This window comes from Dermochelys coriacea, chromosome 6, assembly GCF_009764565.3.
Source record: "Dermochelys coriacea isolate rDerCor1 chromosome 6, rDerCor1.pri.v4, whole genome shotgun sequence".
In the NCBI taxonomy this organism is placed as follows: Eukaryota; Metazoa; Chordata; order Testudines; family Dermochelyidae; genus Dermochelys; species Dermochelys coriacea.
The window spans coordinates 38,645,798-38,667,801 of NC_050073.1; the positions used below are offsets into that span (position 1 = coordinate 38,645,798).

The 22,004-nt window shown below is 39.2% G+C and overlaps 1 long non-coding RNA gene across 1 annotated transcript; it reads right to left on the minus strand.

Annotated features, from left to right (window-relative positions):
* Nucleotides 1–17,346: 17,346 nt before the first annotated feature.
* Nucleotides 17,347–21,134, minus strand: LOC122460695. The gene is made up of 4 exons (XR_006282160.1): nucleotides 21,018–21,134; nucleotides 19,039–19,195; nucleotides 18,076–18,234; nucleotides 17,347–17,409 (listed from the first exon to the last, which is right to left on the minus strand). It is a non-coding gene; the product is annotated as an uncharacterized LOC122460695 (long non-coding RNA).
* Nucleotides 21,135–22,004: the final 870 nt, after the last annotated feature.

Here is a 22,004-nt window from a genome sequence, read left to right on the forward strand (position 1 = left end):
TTAACCAAGCTATGTAGGAAGAATGGGGTATACCTATTTAACTGGGAGAGAAATATATTTTTGTCTGCTATTAAGGAAGGAAACAATAAATATCTGAGAACCTAAAGAAGGATGCGGGGGGGGAAGGCAGCCAAGCTAAATTGCCGGTATCTCCTTGTGGAGGATGGCCAGTGCAGGTACTCATTATGGAAGGAATACAGTAATCTGATAAAATGGATTTAAGAGAAAACATCCATCAAGGGAGCTGAGGAAAGGGGGGTTCAAGGTTCCTATGTCTGGAACAACAGGCAACCAACCCCTTTCCTTTTATAGTCCTCTTAATCCCTAATATGAGAGGAAGGTGGCAGATTCCCAGTAAGAGGATGGCTGGGACCAGGGTGCTGTACAATTTATTGCCAGGTACTCCCAGATATTTTAAATGAATACAGTTGTGGCCTAATCAAACCACATCTGTTGCCTCCTGTCTTTCTTCTGGTGTGGCCACACAATACCAATGAAGACAGAGAAAACAGGAAGCTCCCAAAGATCTCCTTTACTCATCTTCACTGGAGTCCCTGTACATCTTTCTGGGGGAGCAATATTTGTCCCTATAAATGTTCCACCACTTTGTGTCTAGTCCAACCTACACAACAAACCAGGAGAGGTGGAACTAGAACAAGCATTTTTCTGAGGAAAATAGAAGTCCAGTTTCCCACATCCCTGATTGCTGCCAGGATGGCAAGAGGAAGGGAAGCCTCCTTGTGACTTCTGTTTCTCCTTCCAAAACTGTATAGGAGAAGCCACATCTACCCTTATGTGTCCATACACATTCTTTCCAGCAAAAATGCCTGCACAAGGCAAAGACATCACTTTGTCTCCACTACTGGTATAGTTCAGCCAAAATAGAAGTTCTTCATGGATCAAAAGATGCTCCAGTTGACAAATTTCAGGAGATAGCTTAGAAAAGCTGCTGCCTTGAACTCAAGAAGTAGCTGTGTTTCACATGTAGGTTAAGTGATCCCTGTACAGAAGTGATCGTCACTACACTTGCACAGCACTTTGAAACCCCTGAAGTGTACCACAGTACATTCACCAATAAACAACAACAGAGTCCAACTTAAAAAAAAAGAGTCTCACAACGTTTAATTTCCAGAAGGAATTGTAGGCTCCAAATTGCCCAAACCTCAGGACATAGGATAAAATTTTCAAAAGCTTCTAAATTATTTAGGTATCTAAGCTCCATTTTCATAAATGACTTAAGGTCAGATTTTTAAAGGTATTTAGGTGCCTAAAGATACAGATAATCATATTAGGATGCCTGACTTCCCATCTTTAGACATCTAATACCTTTAAAAATCTGCCCGTCAAACACTTGAGAGACTATAGGCATGTCTACACTTACCGGTAGATTGGCACTGCTGCAATCGATGCAGCAAGTGTCAATTTAGCGGGTTTGCTGAAGTTACTCTAAATCGATGGGAGAGCACCATAGACTTCTATGTAGCGCAGTGTAGCCACAATGGTAAGTGGATCTAACTACTTCGACTTCGTTACATTATTCACGTAACTGAAGTTGCGTAACTTAGTTTAGCATGGTAGTGTAGATCAGTATCACTTCAAATTGCCTTACTCACTTTTGAAAATGGAAGTGAGGTGCATTTGAAAATATTACCGATAGTATCCCCTTATTCCACACTGCAGGAATCCTAATGGGTTTGGATGATCTTGTGGTTAAGGTGCTAGACTAAGATTCAGAAATTCTGGGTTCAATTCCCAGCTTTTCTGAAGACTTCCTATATGACTTTGGGTGAGTTACTTAGCCTCTTTGTGACTCAGTTCCCCATCTGTAAAATGGTGATAAAACTTCCAGTCTTCCATGTCTTGTCTCTTTAATTCATAAACTCTTTGGGACAAGAACTGTCAATTACTATGGGGCCCAGATCTCCATTGGAATGTCTACATGATAATGGAATACAAGTAGTAGTAATTTCACATGAAAAACTTGGGAAGGATGCTAAGGTTCAGGACACATGGAAAAGTTTGCTATCTTTTGGGAATAGGAAATTTGCAGCCTTTATACATAATCTGTATTCATTCTAACCTCTTTCATGAGTGAAATCCCTGGAAAATCTGCTTAACTTTTAGGTAATGAAGGGGAACCCTAATCCGCATGGAATTTTACATTCTTTAATTAAACCAGCAAAATGCTACTTTAAAGCCATAGCTTCCAAGAAATAGATACCGCCCAACAAATCTACCAGGATGACATAACACTGCCAGTTTTAAATATCATTTGAAAAAGGCATTACAAAAATATCTAATGAACAAAAGAAAAAATAGTGTTTTTGAAACATAGGACCCTTTAACACTGAGTAAGCTTCTCTAAACTGAAATCTTTTATAGGTATAGTTTTCAGTAAGGGTCAGGAAAATTCATTCATCAGAATTACAGGAGATTAAAATTTTAATGTTCCTATAATATTTATAGGAAAAATGTCAGCAGTATAAAATGGATTTAAATCATATTCATTAATTATTCAACATTTCTCTACATTTCTTGAGTGAATTTTTTAATGGAATGAAATCTCCTCAACTGCAGTAACGTCACTGCTGTCTATTTATAGTTAAGTTGTCTTTGGGTATGGAAGTGCCTTTTCATGTTGGTATCAAAGCAAGTTTTCCCTTTGTAGCAAAATTTCTAATCTTAAATTAAAGTAATCCAGTACTTGGTGAACAAGAGAGAGAACTGAGAATGCCTACTGAATTTAATAGGATGCCAGGCATACATTTACAATACTATTGTTAAAACAAAGTCAAGATTGGGTGGAGGGATCCCCTAAAGGGATAATATACTCTTTTTATTTATATTTTTAAAGGTCTTATCAAGATCAGGAGAAATGGTGCCATGGGGTTTCTTCTTTTCCTTTGAGTTATTTCCCCTAGGCCAATACCATTAAGCACTTCAAGGGTCAAAGTCCTGAATGGGGCTGCATGAAATTATCCTTCCTTTACATTCAAGAAATACCTCAATCACCCACCAATCCTAATCCTAATGTTCAGTGTCTGTTTTGTGCATTTACCTGGTACATTCAATCCTGTCTCTGCAATTTCTTTAAAAATATTAACAAGAAATGGTGATACAGAAAATTAAGGAGATTCACCTTTCCAGCACAGTTATATGTACAGAAGGCCTGAAGCAATGACAACTGAAGTCAATGGAAAACTTCCATTGGACATTGGATTGAACCCATATTTTCCAGCAGTTTCATAGGGTCACTGCTTTGTGTGCATGCATATGTGTTTGCACATATAATACCGGCACTTGCACTTGGATACTGGGTAATTCCCTGTGGAAATGAGCAGTTAAAAGTATAGTGGACTGACAACTCAAATCATTTTCCTTACTTACAACTTGTCTTGAAGTTAAGAATGAATTTATTTTTTTTAATTTTCTCTGGTTTCTGTTTTATATATATAAGGAAGAGTACTTAAGGAAGAAGAGGGAGTAATTAAGGAGGAAGTCTAATGTGATTGTGACTGAAAAACACTATTGTAACACCACTGAGGTAGCAGGGGAAAAATCCCTTAGGTCTCTGGTCTTTTTACATACAAATATAATAAATAGTCTTAAGGTAGCAGTGTAAATAACTCTCTCTTTAAAACTCCATATTTCCTTGGGCTGGTCAGCTTTGGGTCTGCAGAAGCTGCCAATCACTAATTCTGCAACTATGTTCTTAAGGTTAAGGATATTCAATGGGACAACTCATGTGAACTAAACTTGTGTGTTAAGTCTTTGCAACACTGGGGCCTTATTACATACTTCAGGCTAAAAATTCAGTAGTCCTTTCAAAATGCACCCACGTATATCGTGCCCAGCTACCATGGGATTTGCTACTCCTAAAGAAACTCATGAGATTCCATCATGACTGCTGAGGCTAAAGGAGGTCCAGAAGAAAGCTATTCAGCACCAAGAAATCTACTGCAGTCTGAAATTAATGCTGAAATTTATAACAGAGAATAGAGAATCATCACCCGTAATATATACTAACATTTTGCTAGTACCAGTTTTATCATCATCCAATTTATCCACCGTTTTCAGCTTCACTGAATTAGTTATTGAAAGAGGTGGTGTTTGTTTCATTGTTTCTGTGTCCATATCAAAAAGTAAGAGCCAAAGGAGTCATAGCCATATCTGTACCAATGGGGTCCATCAAACCAGTTCCAGCATGGGGGCTGAAAATGCTGCTTCTTGGAATAGAAGGAGTGAAGTGGGGATGTTCAGAGAGAAAAAGACAGGGGACGGCCAAAAAAAGATTTTCCCCAGAAAGGTCTTCTGAGGCCTAGTATTATAGATCCTGAAAACTGAGCGGGGGGAAACAATTTGAAAAGAATCCCATTTAGTCTCTATTTTATCTTCAAGTTCTACAGAAAATCAAGAAAAATAAATACATAGTGTAAACTGAACACTTCTTCAAAGAGAGGCAGAGTAAATACAGAGCTGTTATGTAAGAAAGTGCGTTAGTACAATTCCTCTTGATTACGTATCTAGAGGATGAAGTCTGTTTTCAATGGAACAACACAATGGTAGCTTGGAAATGAAAATATAATGCAGCTCCTGCAGCATAACAAAACAACTGCAGCTTCAAATAAACTGCCAGAGGTAAAATTTCAGTTACCTCAGCTGGTGCTGTCTTCAAGAAATCCAGTTTTCATTCTGATCTCAGCATTTGTGTGCGTCAGCTCTTTCTGTACTATTTTTGTTCTCCTTCTCTCATCTAGTAATAGTGGGGTCCTTCAGAGATCTGTCTGGAAAAACTAAAGACTCACTTCCCCAACTTCTCTTTGGTCCACAGAGGTAGATGTAGCTGTGGTGTTAAACTGTAATGGATCAAGACCGCAATCAAACAAGTCTGACTGATGCCAGATTAAGATAATAAAGGGGAAAAAATCAGCACTTTCAAGGTGGAGAAAAACATAGACTGTGTTATTTTGTTATCTTTGAAAAGTTGTAAGGAGCTTAGTATTATTATTCATACCAATTAAAAATAAAATAACTACAATTCACTAACATTGAGACAAAGGGACATAATCATATCACACAAAGGGGAGACCTGCCCTACTAGGCCAGCCGGGAATCCCGTGTCCTGGCAAGCACTGGGTAGAAAAGCAGTCCCTAGGTGTATAACAGGAGAGCTATTTATGCTGGGGTCCACCTTTTTTCTTTACCACCCAGGTCCTGCACCAAGCTCATAAGATTCCAGGATCTTGTCCACTGGAGGGCTAGATTAGAACAGCAGATATCACTTTTAAAGCAGTTAAAAATGAGATACAACTAGCTTAGAAGGAGACTCATGCACTACCTCACACTTTTTTTTTTTAACCAAACACAATCAGCTATTACCTGGCAACAGTACAGCTGTTGCCGAAAATAAGTGGTGGTTCTGATCACCCCTTGCCATGTAACAGAGTGGCTCCTCCCTCCCCAAATCCCCTCTCTGTTGATACAAAAACCTCACCAACAGGCAGCACAAATAACCAGAGCCCTCCCCACCTCCACATGCACCTTCTCCCCCTCAAGTGGGCAGCAAAAACCCCCTTTTTGCTCCCAATGGCCAAAAGTCACCTTCCCTGGGCAGCATAGATGACACCCTCCTCCTGTAGTCCCATAGTCCCCGCCACTCAAAATCTCACTGACCCCTCTTCTCTCTGCATGGCAACAGAAACCTCTCCTCCCTCACTGGTTCACACATACATCAGGTAGCAGAGCCCCTGTACTGCTGAAAAGGCCCCCTCCCATCAGCTGAAGTATTTTTCTAGCGGGCAGCAGAGCACCACCAAGCCTCCATCAGTCACCAGATTCCTGCAGAGGTCCTTCCTTCCAGACTGGAGATTTATGAGGATTTATGAGGCCCAACTGGCCTGCAGGCCTCCCCTGGGCTATGGAACTCCCTAGACCAGCTTGATTCCTCTGCTCTTCAAATTCAAAGGATGGTGCTGACCAGCTCCTCTGCCTCATTCTCTCCCATAAATACTCCTTATATAGATACAGAAGTGTGGGTGGGGCACTCCACTGGGGCTACTCAGACTTTGGGGCAAGCCTGAGAAAACACACTGATCTTAGCCCTGCTTGTAATTTCAGTATGGGGAGAGTTCTCTTAAGGACTGGAAATCACAAGCCCCACCCTCTCCACACTGCACTCTTTGGTGCTGCAGCTTCACTTAAAGGGCTAGATATTGCCAACTCGTCTCTCTCTCTCTCTCTCTCTGGACTGCATTCAAAGGATTAAACACCATCTGCCCCACTAGCCACCTCCTCTTTCTTTCAACCCAGACTGCACTTGTGGAGGAGGTAGTTAGCAGAACCCTTTTTGTAAGGGGCGTAGCTGGTGGGGCTTGGCCCGATCAGTACCAGCCACCTCTGCCAGTCAGAGAAAGGTTGTGGAGCCTCAGTTAGTGTATGCTGTCATTAAAAGCAGTAGCAGCTGGCACCAAATAGGTACAACTTTTACCAATATGTAGCAGTGGGGTAAGAAGAGGATTGAAAGGAATCATACTCACTGCAATTCCTGTAAGTCGGCATCACATTTAGGGGGCATATTTGATGTATGTGTGCATTTAAGCAATATTAATGTCTAATATGGAATGCCTTGCTTGGCAGAAGGCGCTGAAAGCCTTAGTCAAAGCCAAAGGCATTTAGCCCAGCTAGTCAATGGGCCCTGTATTCATATCAAATAGGTCCATTTTAAAAAAATCCATAAAGTTGAAGGAGAAAATCCTTTCCTTACTATTAGGAAAGATGCAGAGTGAAAGGGAGTGGAGTTGTGCTGATCCAGATTCTGCAGACCTTCCTGGTAGTGAGTAATCTCTTATTCTGTGAGTGGTTGCATATATGTGGTCCAAGACCCATTTTGATGGCAGAGGGCAGAATGGCTCAGGGTGGGGCTGAAGGACCTGGTACTAGGTGCACCTTATTGAAGTTCTGAGGAGAAGCAGATTTACACTCTCTACTGCATCATGTACATGAGCCTGCTAGGGTCCTGGCCTTGCTTCTCAGCAGGTAGACCAGGCTCCCATTCCACTAAGTACTGCTGTTATTCTTAGCAAAATACAACAGGGACAAGTATTAATTTTACCATTAATATGACATAATGCGACAGCATTACCACAGGATTCTATGAGTTAACACTTGTTATCATAATTGGTTTTCAATATTAATATCACTTTCTCATTACTGCATTCAGGCATGATATAGGGTGTAATACCCACAACTTTTTGTGTGATTGGTGATAATACTCATAACTAATAGTGAGGGGAAATTTTGCAAAGAAACTCCTAACCACATGAAATAGACTTCCCCAGTTTCATGATTTGTTACAAACCCAAAACTCAGATTGCATTTCTGAAAAATATTCTCTAAGATGCTCCAGTCTTTTAGGTGAACGTGAGCCCAGTTTTGAGCAAACTTGGATGGATGTGTCACAAACTCAGTTTCGCAACTCAGCAATTTGAACACAGTAGTAACTTACAATTTTGGGTTTATGTGAGCCTGAAATTCTGTGGATGAGAACTCATGCTGATCAAAACACAAAGAAATGGTTTTCATTAATCCTTTTTAACTGAATCTGCTGAATTTCACATTGCTGTACTGATAATGCCAATAAACCATGGACAATCTTTATGCCATTTATTAGTGAATTGAGTCATGAGACTCATATAGCATACAAATCACAAGTGAGTTTTGAACTTTTATGCTTTAATAAATTGCCATTCTGAATAAGATGCTGATACTGGAATCCTACTAATATTGAAGCCCACTGCTATAAGCTTTAGTGCTGCAGTGTGGGTGCTGACACTGGAAATTTAAGAAAAATGATACCATTGACCAAATGCTTCCATGCACCAGCTACAAAATATGTATATTAGATGAAACAGTAATTCACCAGTAGGGGGAAGAAACACTTCACCAAACTATCAGGAGTTTAGCTTTCTATTTCCTAAAGTGAAACTGCCTGAAGTTTCCAAACTACATGCTTTGGTCTGTGAATGGAACACGACTGCATGATCTGCCCAATATAAATACAATTGGTAGAATGCCATCAGTCATGTCTCAAAGATACATGAAGCAGTACTGTTCCCAAACAGCCATGCCTAACCACATGAAAGACAAACAGAATTTAAACTGACACAAACATATGATGATAAAAAGGCTTTTTCAACCCCCTTTACAAAGGGAATTAAGTGTAATGTTTATACAAGCCATAGCGAAATAAGAAAGAAAAAGAGGTGACTGTTAAGGGCACATAAAAGGCCAGAAGGCTGACACACTTTCAGAGAAAAAGATAGAGAGCTGTGTATTTATAAATGCATTGTGTTGTTCTGATTTATCTCATGTCAGTCGAAGATGTGAGGATTTATAGGAAATCAGAGGCTTATGGAAACCTTTAGAACTTTTATAAAAGCTCGAGATGTTTGGCCCAACATTCTGGAACTACTACAGTTTAAAAAGCAAAAGAAAGAAAGAAAAACTAGAGCTGAATTCTGCACTCAAACTTTGGACACAGACATTGACTTAATGGGAGTTTTGCTATAGGAAGGACTTCAGGATTTTGACCAGGGCAAATTGTGTGTGTATATTTAAAATAAGAATTGGGCATATAGATTTTCAAGGGAAACTGAGATGAATGAGCCCAAAACATGGTTAAGTAACTTAGGGCCTGATCCAAGCCCCATTCAACTCAGTGGAAAGACTCCCGCTGACTGCAGAGGGCTTTGGATCAAGCCCTCAGTATATTACTTTACCGTCCTGTGGCAAGAAAATAATATAAAAATATAGTTAAAACTTTGTTTATAGATTTGTTAATTTTTGATGGGATAGACTCTGATTTATATATTCTTTTGTGGTTTTCTGGTTTTATCTCTTCATTGTCTCATTTCTTTTCATGTTTCATTAGGGCAGCTAGTATGGACGAGCTGCTCAGATAATAAACTAATAGTGTTTCCTGCTGTATATATTTTAGTGCTTTGTCCTGACCAATCATTTATACCCTAATTTTAGTGATGTGTCTTCCTTCCTTCATTTCCCTTGGGAGACTATTTCAGTCTAATGGTTAGTGGTGTTAGACATTTTTTCCTAATTTTTACCTTAAATTTTCCTTTGCTTAACTATATCTCATTACTCCTAGCTAAATGTTCTTGGGCCACCCTAAGAAATGATGTCCCATCTTAGCGTTTACACCTTTCATCTATTTTGTAGGGAGTTCTCATCTATATCCCTGTTAGCTGCTTTGTGGCCAAACTATACACTTTCTTGGATGAACAATATAGAATCCTGAGTGGATCAAAAGGACTATTCATCCACAAAGAAATTAGAAGAGGATTGTACAGAATGAGCTACGATGGTTGCAAATCTCCAGTTATGGAGATGTTACATAAGAAGGAGAAGGTACACATTTAGGTTTTTTGAGGCCTGATCCAATGTCCACGGAAGTCATGGAAAGCCTCCCATTGATCTCAATGGGATTTACATCAGGCCCTTAATCTCACCAAACAGATCAGTCCCTCTATACCTTTAAATCATGTTATTTTTTTTTCTCCTCTAAGGTCTGAAATGTCCAGATTTGAACACAGTGGAGGAGGAGTCTCAGCAAGTGCCCTACAGAGAGACCACAGTGCATTGTCTCTCTATATGCACCCTAAATCACATTAGCTCTTTTGCCACCATATGGCATAATAATATTCTTGTTTCATTCCCTCCATCATCTCTGTTTGCAATATTGCAAACTTATTTTGAATGTGATTTCCATAATTGGATTGGAAGGCAGGACAGGAATGCAAGAGTAAAACTGTATTTGTATTGCACTAGCAACTCAAGGTCCCAACCAAGATCGGGTTCTCATTGCGCTAGGCACTGTGGCCTGGAACCACAAAGGGACTTAGGCTATTCAACACTTAACTTTTAGGTGCCTAGAAAATCAATGAAACAGTAATGTGAGCCATAAAGCCTCACTTAGGCACTGCATTGGGAGAGTCAGATATCTTAGAACGTGAGCCACAAAAGCCAGCATGCTAGGTGAGGAGCCACTTAAGCTAGCTCATGGGAGATACTGAAACTATGGATTGAGTTCATTTTCAGTCTCAGGATTAGAGCTTTCAAAGTGACGAGGAGTTCAGTGGCACCTTAAAGACTAACAAATTTATTTGGGTATAAACTTTCGTGGGTAAAAAACTGAAGTGGGTTTTTTACCCACAAAAGCTTATGCCCAAATGAATTTGTTAGTCTTTAAGGTGCCACCAGACTCCTCGTTGTTTTTGTGGATACAAACTAACATGGCTAACCCTCTGAGCTTCTAAAGTAGGCACCATTGCTTATATGCATGAAACCTAGTTGTGTGTCCCAGCCAATGGAAGCGCGCACACATAATTCTTAAATCTGGCTGTTTTAAATGTGCCTTTAAGTATGTATGTGCCATCTTGTGTATCCCTAACAATGGGCATTTAGGGGCATAACTAAGACTATAATTACACACTGCTGCTAGCTGTTTTCCTCTGATGAATGTGTGATCCTGTGCTCACCCTTCCGGTTGAGATTATTGATGTATGTGGGGTTTTTTTTTCAAAGTCTGACAGTTTGCTGCATATTCATGCCTGCACATAGATTCCAAGTTCAGCAGAGACTATTGTGATCATCTATATATATATAACACAGGCCACAGAATTTTCGCAAAGTAATTCCTAGAGCATATTGTTTGGAAAAATATCCAATCTTGAGGGGTGTGTCTTAACTCAGGGAGTTAAATGTCCAAGTCTGGGTTGCAGGAAGGCACCTATCTCTACTAGCAGTCCACATATGGGAACCCCTCTCCAGAGTCCGACTGCTTAGAAGCCTAAAGCAATTCTTGCATGAATGAGTTAAGTGCCTGCCTGCCTTCCTCCACATACCAATGGCCAGAGGAGGAGGTAGTAGTGCCACCCACCTTGTAAATTTTATCCTGGTAGTTAACACACTCCCACTGGGATGTGGGAGACCCAGGCTCAATTCATCCCTCAAGCAGAGGAGAGAAAGGATTTGAACAGGGATCTCCTGCCTCTCTGGAAAGTGTTCTAACCACTGGACTGTGGGAGAATCTGATGTGAGAGGCCCTCAGTCTCTCCTTTTGAAGCTATTGTATTGTGTATAAATACTTGCAGTCACTGGGTCAGAAAGAGAGAGAGAAAGAGAGAGCCACTCTGCAGGCCAGTAGTCAGGGCACTGACCTGGGAAGTGGGAGATGCAGTCCTCTGCCTTCAATGAATCTTTATTTTTCCAAAGTGGAACAGGTTCAATAGGAGAGATTTCATAACTCAGGGGTGAGAGCATGTTTGTAAGTGGCAAGAACTCCCCTGCCCTGCATTCAAATACTTTCTCCTTCTCTGCCTGAGGGGGAAATTGAACCCAGTTCTCCCATATTCCAGGGGAATACTTTAACCACTGGGAATTAAAGCACAGAGAGATTAAGTGATTTCCCAAGGTCACCCAGGAATTCTTTTGTAGAGCCTAGAATTGAATCCAGATCTTCCAATTCCTGGTTTTCTGCCTTAGCCACAAATCCAACTTTCCTGATGAGGCATAATAAAGCAGAAAGCATGCCAACAGCCTCTGTTTACAAAGAATAGTTCTAATTCCTTAGCAAAATGTTACCATTCCTCAAAAACAGCCATCAAAATCAACAACCAAGTGACTAAATAAATAATTTCTCTTCTAGAAATCAACAGCTGATCAGTTTCTATGTTGATTATGTTGAAGACAAATTAAGAAAATTATGTACAAATCTGTTTATCATATGATATGCAGGTGTGCTTGATCAAATTATTAATATCCTACAGCTTTCCCATCTGTCCAATTCTGAAATCACCTCAACCGAGGGTTTGTTTATTACTAGATCAAAACATAAATCTTCAGTTTGAGGCTATGAAGGGTATGAAATGCACCGTGCATTGTGCCATTTCCATGAGAAATAAGAGTTCAACTTCCACCTGCAAACTGCACCAGAGTCCACTGAACATTTATAGTTTGGGGAAGGGGTGCTCCACTGCTATTTTTTCTTCCTTCTGCAATGTCACAGTAGAATTACACAGCACTTCTGGTCACAGCAGATGAAGACACAGAAAATGGTTCTCTTCAGCTCTCTGGCAATACACACAACTAATTAAGGTGCAAAGTCAGTTTTATTTTTTATGAGTGTCTTTTTTTTCTTCTGGCGTTGTTCAGGCTCCTGTAACAGGGTATGAGTTTAGAACCTGAGAAGTCAAGTAATAGGGAAAAAAAACCATTCAGGGGACAGAGAAAGCCAGAATTTTAAGTATCAGGTGGTAGCTGGTAGAAAATCAGAATTTTAAGTCATCGCTGCATGCAGAAAAGTTGCACACACCCAGAATGAGGGCACTCTTTTCAGAACCACCACCCCCAAGAAACTGCACATACACACACATACACACACACACCATTAACATAGCCATGCTTAAGATGAGTTGTGAATGCACCACTTAAAGCCAGCAGGGACACAGTGCTAGGGAGACAAGAAGGATGCTGATAAATTGCAGAGGGTTCAGAGAAGAGCCATGAGAATGATTAAAGGATTAGAAAATATGCCTTATAGTGACAAACCCAAAGAACTCAATCTACTCAGCCCAACAAACAGAAAGATATGGCATGATTTGATTATAGTCTAGAAGTACCTACATGGAAAACAAATATTTAATAATAGGCTCTTCAGTCTGGGAGAGAAATGTATATCATCCAATGGCTGGGAATTGACACTAGACAAATTTAGACTGGAAATAAGGCATAAAATTACAGTGAGAGTGATCAACCATTGGAACAATTTACCAAGTTTCATAGTAGATCCTCCATCATTGACAACTTTTAAAATCAAGATTAGGTGTTTTGCCAAATAATATGCTCTAGGAATTACTTTGGGGAAATTCTGAGGCCTGTGTTATACAGGAGGTCAGGCTAGATGATCACAATGTTCCCTGCTGGACTTGGAATCTATGTGCAGGCATGAATATGCAGCAAACTGTCAGACTTTGAAAAAAAACTTCGCACATTAATAATTTCAACCGGAAGGGTGAGCACAGGATCACACATTCATCAGAGGAAAACAGCTAGCAGTAGTGTATAATTATAGTCTTAGTTATGCTCCTAAATGATCATTGTTAGGGATACACATGATGGCACATACATACTGAGGCCCACTTAAGCCAGCCAGATTTGAGGACTGTGTGTGCTTCCATTGGCTGGGACACATGGCTGGATTTCATGCATGTAAGCAATGGTGCCTCTCAATCCATGGTCTTCTGTTTTGAAGGGGCATTTAGTTAAGGGTTCCAAAGACTAAGGCTTCTAAGAAGGTTCATTAAATGCCCCTTTTCCCTTCCCTAGGGGAGAATGTGCTATGGTAAGGATATCTTTGACAGCCTGTTAGTGTATAAAGCCTGGCCTTTCCAGAGACAGATTAGAGTGATACAAGATCTGTTGGTGGGGAAAGGTGAAGGCAACAAAGAAAACAAAAACCTAGCTTCAGTTCTTCAATTCTGCTGTTTGTTAATGGGCTGGGAGATGGTTGTTTGTTTCTTTTGATTTTTAATGAATCTTCAACTAGTGGGTCCGTTGCACATTTTTCAGGAGCTCTATCCAACACCATGTCACAGCTCCCTTTGCTTTATGCTCACTACTCTCAAGTGGTGCCTCATATTGTATGGATTACAGAGAAAATATGTCAAATATTCTAATAGCACTGAGCTCTTAGACCTTGAAAGGGCAATAAATAAATATAAATAAAGACTTCTCGGCAGACATAACTCTCTTTTCTCTCTCTATTCCAAAAGCCTTTCCACGGAGTCCAGTGCCCAGAGTACAATGATATTTAGGATTGTTAAAATTCTACACCTCTTTTGAAACAGCTTCATAAAATGGAAAATTCTGCAGAAAACTATAGATAATTCAAATATAATGCCCAGCGGACTACATCTCTCCTCAAAGAACTCATATAATTCCTAAAGATTTCCAATCATTTGTGGTATTTTCTGTCTGGCTATTTTAAAGGATGATTGTATACATTTGCCTCTCTGTTTTGTATAGTGGTTTTTTTAAAAAATAAAAAAAAAAGCCTTCATGCACATTTCCCTGAAAATTGTTGTAATTGTTTCAGTGCCACTACAAAATAACATGTTTATGCTCTTGTTATACATAAAAAAGGAATTAAGTATGCTATTTTCTCTCATCCAGAATATCTATTAAATGCTGAAGGCAGCTGTTTCTACACTGACAAAAGTACAGTAAAATGAACTGCTCCCATTAGAACTTGTGCTGTTCTAATTAAGGAGTTTTTACATAACATAGGAATTGTCATACTGTATCTGGCCCATGGTCCAACCAGTCCAGTATCTGTCTCTGACAGTGGTTAGTTTCAGAGGAAAGTGCAAGAACTCCCTCAACAGGCAGATGTGGGATAATCTGCCAAGTCATTAAGTCCCATCCTGGTCTCTGATAGGCAGAGATTGTCTGAAACTCAGAAGCACAAGGTTTAACAACCCTTCCAAAATGTCTGTTATTCATTATAACAACTCTGTATATCCTTGCAATTCATATAAATATCCAATCCTGTTTTGAATCTTATTAAATTCTTGTCCTCAATTACTTCCTGTGGCAATGAGTTCCACAGTTTAACAACACATTGTGTGAAAAAAATTATTTCCTTTTGTTAGTTTTGAATTTCACACCTTAAAATTGTGGTGCTTATAAATGTGACACAAGGAGAAAACTAGTTAGAGAATAGATACTGCGGAATAATTCCACACACAGTTCTGCTAGTCTACCTCAATCCTGACCTATTTGGTAATAGCTTTATAAACTGGACAAACATACACTAGGAAAAAGCACTAAAGTCATTTTTAATTAGGTGTGAAAGCATACTGCAAGCGCTTTCTGGTGGACTAAATATCAAGTCTGAAACATCTAGGTTCCCTGAAATCACATATTCAAATCCCAGCACATTCAGCTCAGCCCACCATCCTTACAAGGCAGATACCATGCAGTTTAATTTAATACATGTCAATCATTCAGATGACACTTTAAATTAGGTATCTTCAGCTCTGATTGGACACTAAAGAGCCCATGTCATTTTTTAAAAGAACAGAGATTTGTTCTTGTATCCTTCGGGAAAACTCTTTTGTCCCTCTCCTATCATGCAGATGGCTGTGAACTAACTAGCTGTTGTTCTCCGCCATATTTCAGTCGGTTGGTGTATGTATAGGGTTGGTGACGTTCTATATTAGTGTAACTTAGTCATTATTATTGTTAGTGAGCCAAACCCAAAAGTTCTCATTCAGTTTGATTTATTCAGCCTTTCCACAGATGAAGATTTTACTGACCTCAACAAGAGCTTTATCTTAGTAAGGACCAAGTAAGGATAATTATTTTGATATTCAGCGGTGAGAAAAATGGCATTCTCCTGTATCTGTGCTGCTGGAAACATTCATTTTGCACTAATGCTGGTACTGTATATTATATCAAATTTTAGATGGATGGCATGTAGATTAGTTAGCCATGTAATTATGGAAGTTACAGCTTTGTACAATTACTACAATTAACCTATTGTTTATTTAGGTCATTATTATACCTTGCCTAACAATTCCAGTACATCATTATGACTTAAATTGTGCCATTAGTGACAGCCCAGGGCAGTGTGGAGACGCAGCAAGAAAATTTTGCAGAACTTCCAGCTTACAAGAGGGAGTTCACTAAACCTTTGTGGCCTGTTCCTTATGCTGTATGCATCCCTCTTAGCAGGCCAGTGCAGAGGAAGCACCTTTGTCCTGCCCCTTAGAGTCACTGTGTAGCCCTCTGGGAGTAGGGGTGGAGCTTTATATGGATTAAATATAATAATACATGGTGCATTTGTCAACTGTCATGCAACAAAAATATTTATTCTTTACATATGAATGATTTTTATTGCACAATGGCTGCTTGTGATCCTATTATATGAACAAATCCTGAAGCATTCTCACTGTCATTTTATTAACAAAGACACTAAGTATGAGCTAACAATGTAAGACCTCTGTTCTGACAAATGCTTTACATGTCTCATAATGGATATTTTCAGTGGTTTCACATTAAAGATTTTCCTCCCTTACTAATGATTTGCCTATAATAATCCTGTTTCTTAGTGTTAATCTAAAATGTACCAAAGCAATGAAAAAGAAATGTTTACACAGATGTTTCTGTTTATTACCTTTTTCCCTTGTACAGTTATATGATTTCTCTGTCAACATAATGATAAAAGTTTTTGCCAAAGCTCAGTAAGACGTTATTACTGGAAGTGTTGATTTTGTTACACACAGTGCTTATCACAAGGGAAAGAAACCATTACATTGTACCTGAGTTCCATGTAGGACAATAAGCCAGCTGTGCTGTTGTCAAGGTATCAAGAACTAGATAGAGGAACACGTCAGAAACTTTAGCTGGAAGGAGCAGCCAAAGCAGGGACTGCTGCACTAGGGGGTGGGGGTGGGAGAGACAAGGGGTAAAATGGGGCCCAGCCAGGGCCACCCTTCCCCATGCACCTCATGGATCCAGAACTATGAAGGGGAGACCCTCAGAAAGTAGGAAACTAGGACTCAGCTCTCCTCCCCCATACCACATGACCTTGAGGAAAAATTTCAGAATAGAACCAGCCATACACTCCAGCCAGTAGGAGCAGCTGCTGAAGCAGGGACCTCTGAACATTCAGAGAACTTTCTATACTTTTCACTGGACTTTCTCTGCCCTGTGCTGATTGGCTATTTGCTCCAACCCTTTCCTTCCTCTTCCCCTCCCTCACAATCTCTTTACCTTAGCTTCATTCTACACAACCCCTTTTCTCCCCTGCCCTGTGCCCTTCACCCTTTCCCTTCAAAGTCCCATCTCCCTTTACTTTTCTTTCCATTTATTTTATCCCCTTCTTAAGCAAACCCATCCCAAAAAGAAATTGTGGAACTAACATGATGTTTGCTGCCATCCCATTGTTCAGTTTGCTTGTGTGTTAAACCCCCTTCCCCAACTCTGTGGCTGTTTTGTCTATTTAGATTGTACATTCTTCTGGGCAGGGACCATCTACTACTCTGTGTTCATACAGTGCCTGGCACAATGTGGTCCCATTCTTAGTGGGCCCTTAGACATTGTGTAATAAACATCATCATTGTTATTAATAAATAATAAATAATGATAATAATAATAATAAATACAAAACCTGTTTCAGTTTGTGACCAGTTTTTATGTCACTGAAAGTCCTGATTCAGAACATTTGCCTTACCCTAAGCACATGGGTAATCCCACTGAAGTTTAAAATTTCTTGCTCATCCAGGGCCCATCTTGCAAACACAACTCGTTCTATTGCAGGATGGAATATCATGCCTTAGGAAATGAAAAGAACTCAAACTACTATTCTTATCATACTAAAGGCATGTACCTTAATCTGAAGAGCTACATTTTGTGGATAGATATCAGGATGTTTTCTTAAGCAAAAAAAATTGGTTTGTATATAAATATCATTAGTTAAATCACAGATGGAAGTGTAATTTGGTAATAGGCTTTTAAGTATCTCTGTTGTTTGTGTGACAGTGCACCACTCCAGAAGACTGATATAAGATAGATGCTCGGATCATGTTGGAGTTGCTGTACTTCGCTTGCTACGCAGATGATACTAGAATCTAGTGAAGGTGTTACCAGCTGGTGTAATTTAGAGCCCTGAGGTTATTCTAAACTACACTGTGGGACACACTGGCCCCCAGCAGCTTAGTGAAATATTAATTATCCGCAAAAGAGAAGGATGTTGGCTGAGGGAACAATGTCTCTTTTTTGGGTAGAAGATGAGGCATTTGCAGGATACTCATTTATATTACTATGTTATATAAACTGGTTGTCAAATACAGGCACATAGTGATTAATCCACCTCTGAGATACAATTACTTTTGGCTAATTAAAGGAAGTTTAAATCAAAATTTTAGGGCGAAGGGGGGCTCTTTTTTTACCTTTGTGAGTTAAGTGGAGACCATAATAAAACTGATTAGACCAGCTTACCTTCACCTCTTCTCATCGATACTCTTTGCAGGAGGCAGCATCAGAGTCATCCAAAGCAATTTTCCATTTTCTCCAGTCTTATCATTCACCCCTCAACCACGTGCAAACAAATCAGTGATGCTTCATGGAAAGTGTGGCTTTTTAGCTGAATGACGGCAACTGCAGACAAACATAAAACATATTGCAAAACAGAAACAGAAAGTATCATCTATGAAATCAAGACAGGGAGACTCGCCCTTCTTTTGTAGAGTGTTTTGAGATGACAAGCACTATTTAAGAGCCAAACACGAATATCATCATCATCATATAAATATAACTGTTTTCAAACAAGTCTATCACACTTAGAGCTGGTCTCAAAATAGTATGTTCAATGATAAATTTCTTAAGAAATGAAAAATTTAATTTTTTTCAAACATTTTGAAGAATTTATTTTTCAATGAAATACCAACGGGGGGTGGGGGAGTTCACTGAAAATCCAGAAAAAATTGGAAAGAAACAAAATTTTAATGGTTTTTTTATTTTGAGAAAAGAACATTTTTTGTTAAAAAATATTTTTGAAAGAAAAGATTCAACCAACTCTAACTGATTCCTTTGCATTATGGTGAACATTCCTTATCCAGTTCTACAAAGAGATTATTTTTTGTTATTACCATATTTTTCTAGACTTTGAAGTTTCAGAGTGAAATAGATTTGTCAGTAAAGTTCTTGAAGTGAATAGATACTTTTCACATCTAGGAGTAGACTGGAATGGACTGCAGCAATAGCTGCTAGCAACGAATCTGTCAGCAATTCTATTATAAAGCCTGACTCTCAAGGGCTTATAATTATTCAAGCATGAAAATTTGTTCAGGAATAACATTTGGCCTACAGGACTCCTGTCTGAGATTTGGAGTATTTTCTTTCATTAAACAAATAATGGTAATTACTCGTGCATAAGAGGGGAGAAGAGAAATTTTATCCTACCCTACCTCCTCACATGCTGTTCTCAGCCCCCTGCACTGCCAGAAGACCTTAGGGCAAGCCTAGATTTCAACTCTTCAAGCTTCTGTGATGTTTGGATTCAAGGTTCCATATCAGCCCATTATAAATCCCAATGAAAAATTTAGATCCAAGTTGTGGTCTGAATTTTAAAAACAAATGCCCCAAAGTTTAGGAATGTTGAGATTATAGGTTCTTATGCACATTAAACTCTTATTTTCAACCCTCTGAAAAAAATCAAATAAATCCAAAAATATGTGAGTGAATTTTGCCTGTTTCATTAGAGTTGTAGTTTATGCCAGGCAAAGAAGAATATCATTGAAGGTTTATCTATGATTGAACTCAGTCAGCAAGAAGTTCCTGGCTCCAAAGTAACTTCTTTTAAAAGTTAATGAAATTAACATATTGTGTTTTTGTACCATCTTGTTCCAAGAGTAATCCCAGCAATGCAAAAATACTCATTGCTTGGGAAAGGAAACAAACACTATTTGACCACCAGTCTATGGCTTGAATTGAAATTCCTTAGAGATTAGGATATGTGACTTGAACATTAGTGTTCTAAATCACTACAGAGAGTGTGACAAGTTTTTCTTTGTCGCAGTTCTATAAAAATAGCCTTCATATTTCCACAAAATAGAAAAAAATATCAAATTTCTGCCTTTTGTTATATTTTGGAGACTTGAAATGAATTAGCATATTAATGAAGACATGCAAAATGTTCCATGCTTCTAAAAGTCTGTTAACATAAATTAATTTCATTTTCCCTCTTCTATTGAAGAACGTTGCAACATTTTATTATGAAGAGAAAATGGCAATGTGAAAGACTAACAGACAGCAAACTCCAGGTGGGTACATGTTCTTGCCCAACTGCATTTTTTTATTCATTGTTTAAAAAAACAAAGTGATGAGAAAAAGGATTGAGAATCTCAGTGTTCTTGTATTATTGAATGGACTGTCACACTTCACAGCAAAAAGATTATCATATCAATGGGCTGACCTTCTGGAGCTCAACAGTTTCCTACCTCATGTGCAGGTACAGACATGAAATTGGAAAATACAGTTCTTCAGGTTGTGTGGCTGTGAGTAACCACAACTTACCTAAAGAACTACAATGTCTAGTTTCACTCCTAATTTAAGTCCTTTCTATGGAGTGTAGACAACCACTAGGTTGCCAACCCTCCAGGATTGTCCTGTGATGAAACTTCCAGGAATTCGTCCCACCAAAGTTGGCAACCCTAACAACCACTGAACTATTGGGTCTGCTCATTTATATGATAATCCTTAGCATGTGAGGTGATAGTGCTAGAATCATAGAGTTTAAAGCCAGAAGGAATCACTAGATCACCTAGTCTGACTTCCTGTATATCAAAGGCCACCAATACCACCCAGAACCTGCACACTAAATGCAACAATGGAAGTTAGATCAGAGTATAACAGCCCTCAGGAGACTAGACAATTGTATGCCACAGGGCAGAGAACAGAAGGTTCTCAAGATCCTTTCATAAGCTTTCGTGAGCTACAGCTCACTTCATTGGAAGCATCCGAAGAAGTGAGCTGTAGCTCATGAAAGCTTATGCTCTAATAAATTTGTTAGTCTCTAAGGTGCCACAAATACTCCTTTTCTTTTTGCGAATACAGACTAACACGGCTGCTACTCTGAAAAAAGATCCTTTCAGTATGCCAGAGTGTAAGATTGATTAAACCTTTTTCTTTGTAATTTTCTTCCTGATTTGCCTGAGTAAAAACTCAAACTGCACATATCAGGTGGTGCTCTCAACACACTGGCAGAGCAGGTGAAGACCAGCTCACACTAACACTCAGGGATTGGTTTGGAATCTCTCATACAGCTTTGGAGAGAGCTACTAGCTCTCCCCGCCACAGAGGTATTATGCTATGCAGCTGCTGCTAGACTGGAAAGAGGTGTGCAACTTAGGAAGGAAACTATTCTCCTTGAAGAAGTGTACCTGAATATGACTTTAGCAAGCCCATTTACATTGCTTGGATCTTGGCAATGAAGGAGGAGAAGTTCCTCTGTGTGTTTTTCCTTCAGGACAGGATGATTATGGAATGGTATACAAGGTCTCTCTACCCTAAGCTGGTTTCTTCAGGCAACAGAATGAACAAGGGGAGGAAGACATACATCTCAGATGCTCAGTATCCCCAACAAGATACACATTAAAATGTTAAGTCAGATATCATTTCACTGGAAATCTCTTATTCATGGACATTATGTTACATTTTTAACACTTTTAGACAATTTTAAAACAAACTAATGTTTCAAGAATCCTTCTTCCCTCCATTACCAGTCCATGGGGTTACATGGGAATAAATTGGGCACATATTGGGCCCATAGCTGACATGAAGAGTAGAGAAGATGATTATTGAGTGGTTGACCCAACTGACACAAGGACTCATTTGTTGTCTGCAGACCACACCAAATTTTTTTTCCTCTATCCAGAGCAATTGTTGATGAATGAGTTGGGCAGGAACTTGCTATAAGACATTCCATAGGCTTACACACTCATGAATACCATGGAACTCTTCCGCTGACTAGAACCATAAAAGCTGTCTCCTGCCTTTGATCCATGCATGGAATTCTCTGGGATTTCACTGGAGTTCCATATTCAGATCAAGGGCAGAAGTTTGGACAGTATAATACAATTAAACAATTTTTAAAATTTATAAACTTTACTGGATGTTTTTGTACTTATGAAAGGTGGTGGTTAGCACCTCTGAAAAATAAGGTCCTCCTTGATTCACAGAACAAGTGCAGCTATGATACAAATAGCTCAAGCTTCCCCACATTGTCCCACCAATGTGACTATCTTTAGGAATGTAGAAATATTTGTAACATGCTTATTAAGGACCTGATCCAATGTCCATTGAAATAAATGGAAAGACTCATATTGGCTTTAATAGGTGTTGGATTACACCCTAAATCCTTGGCTGCT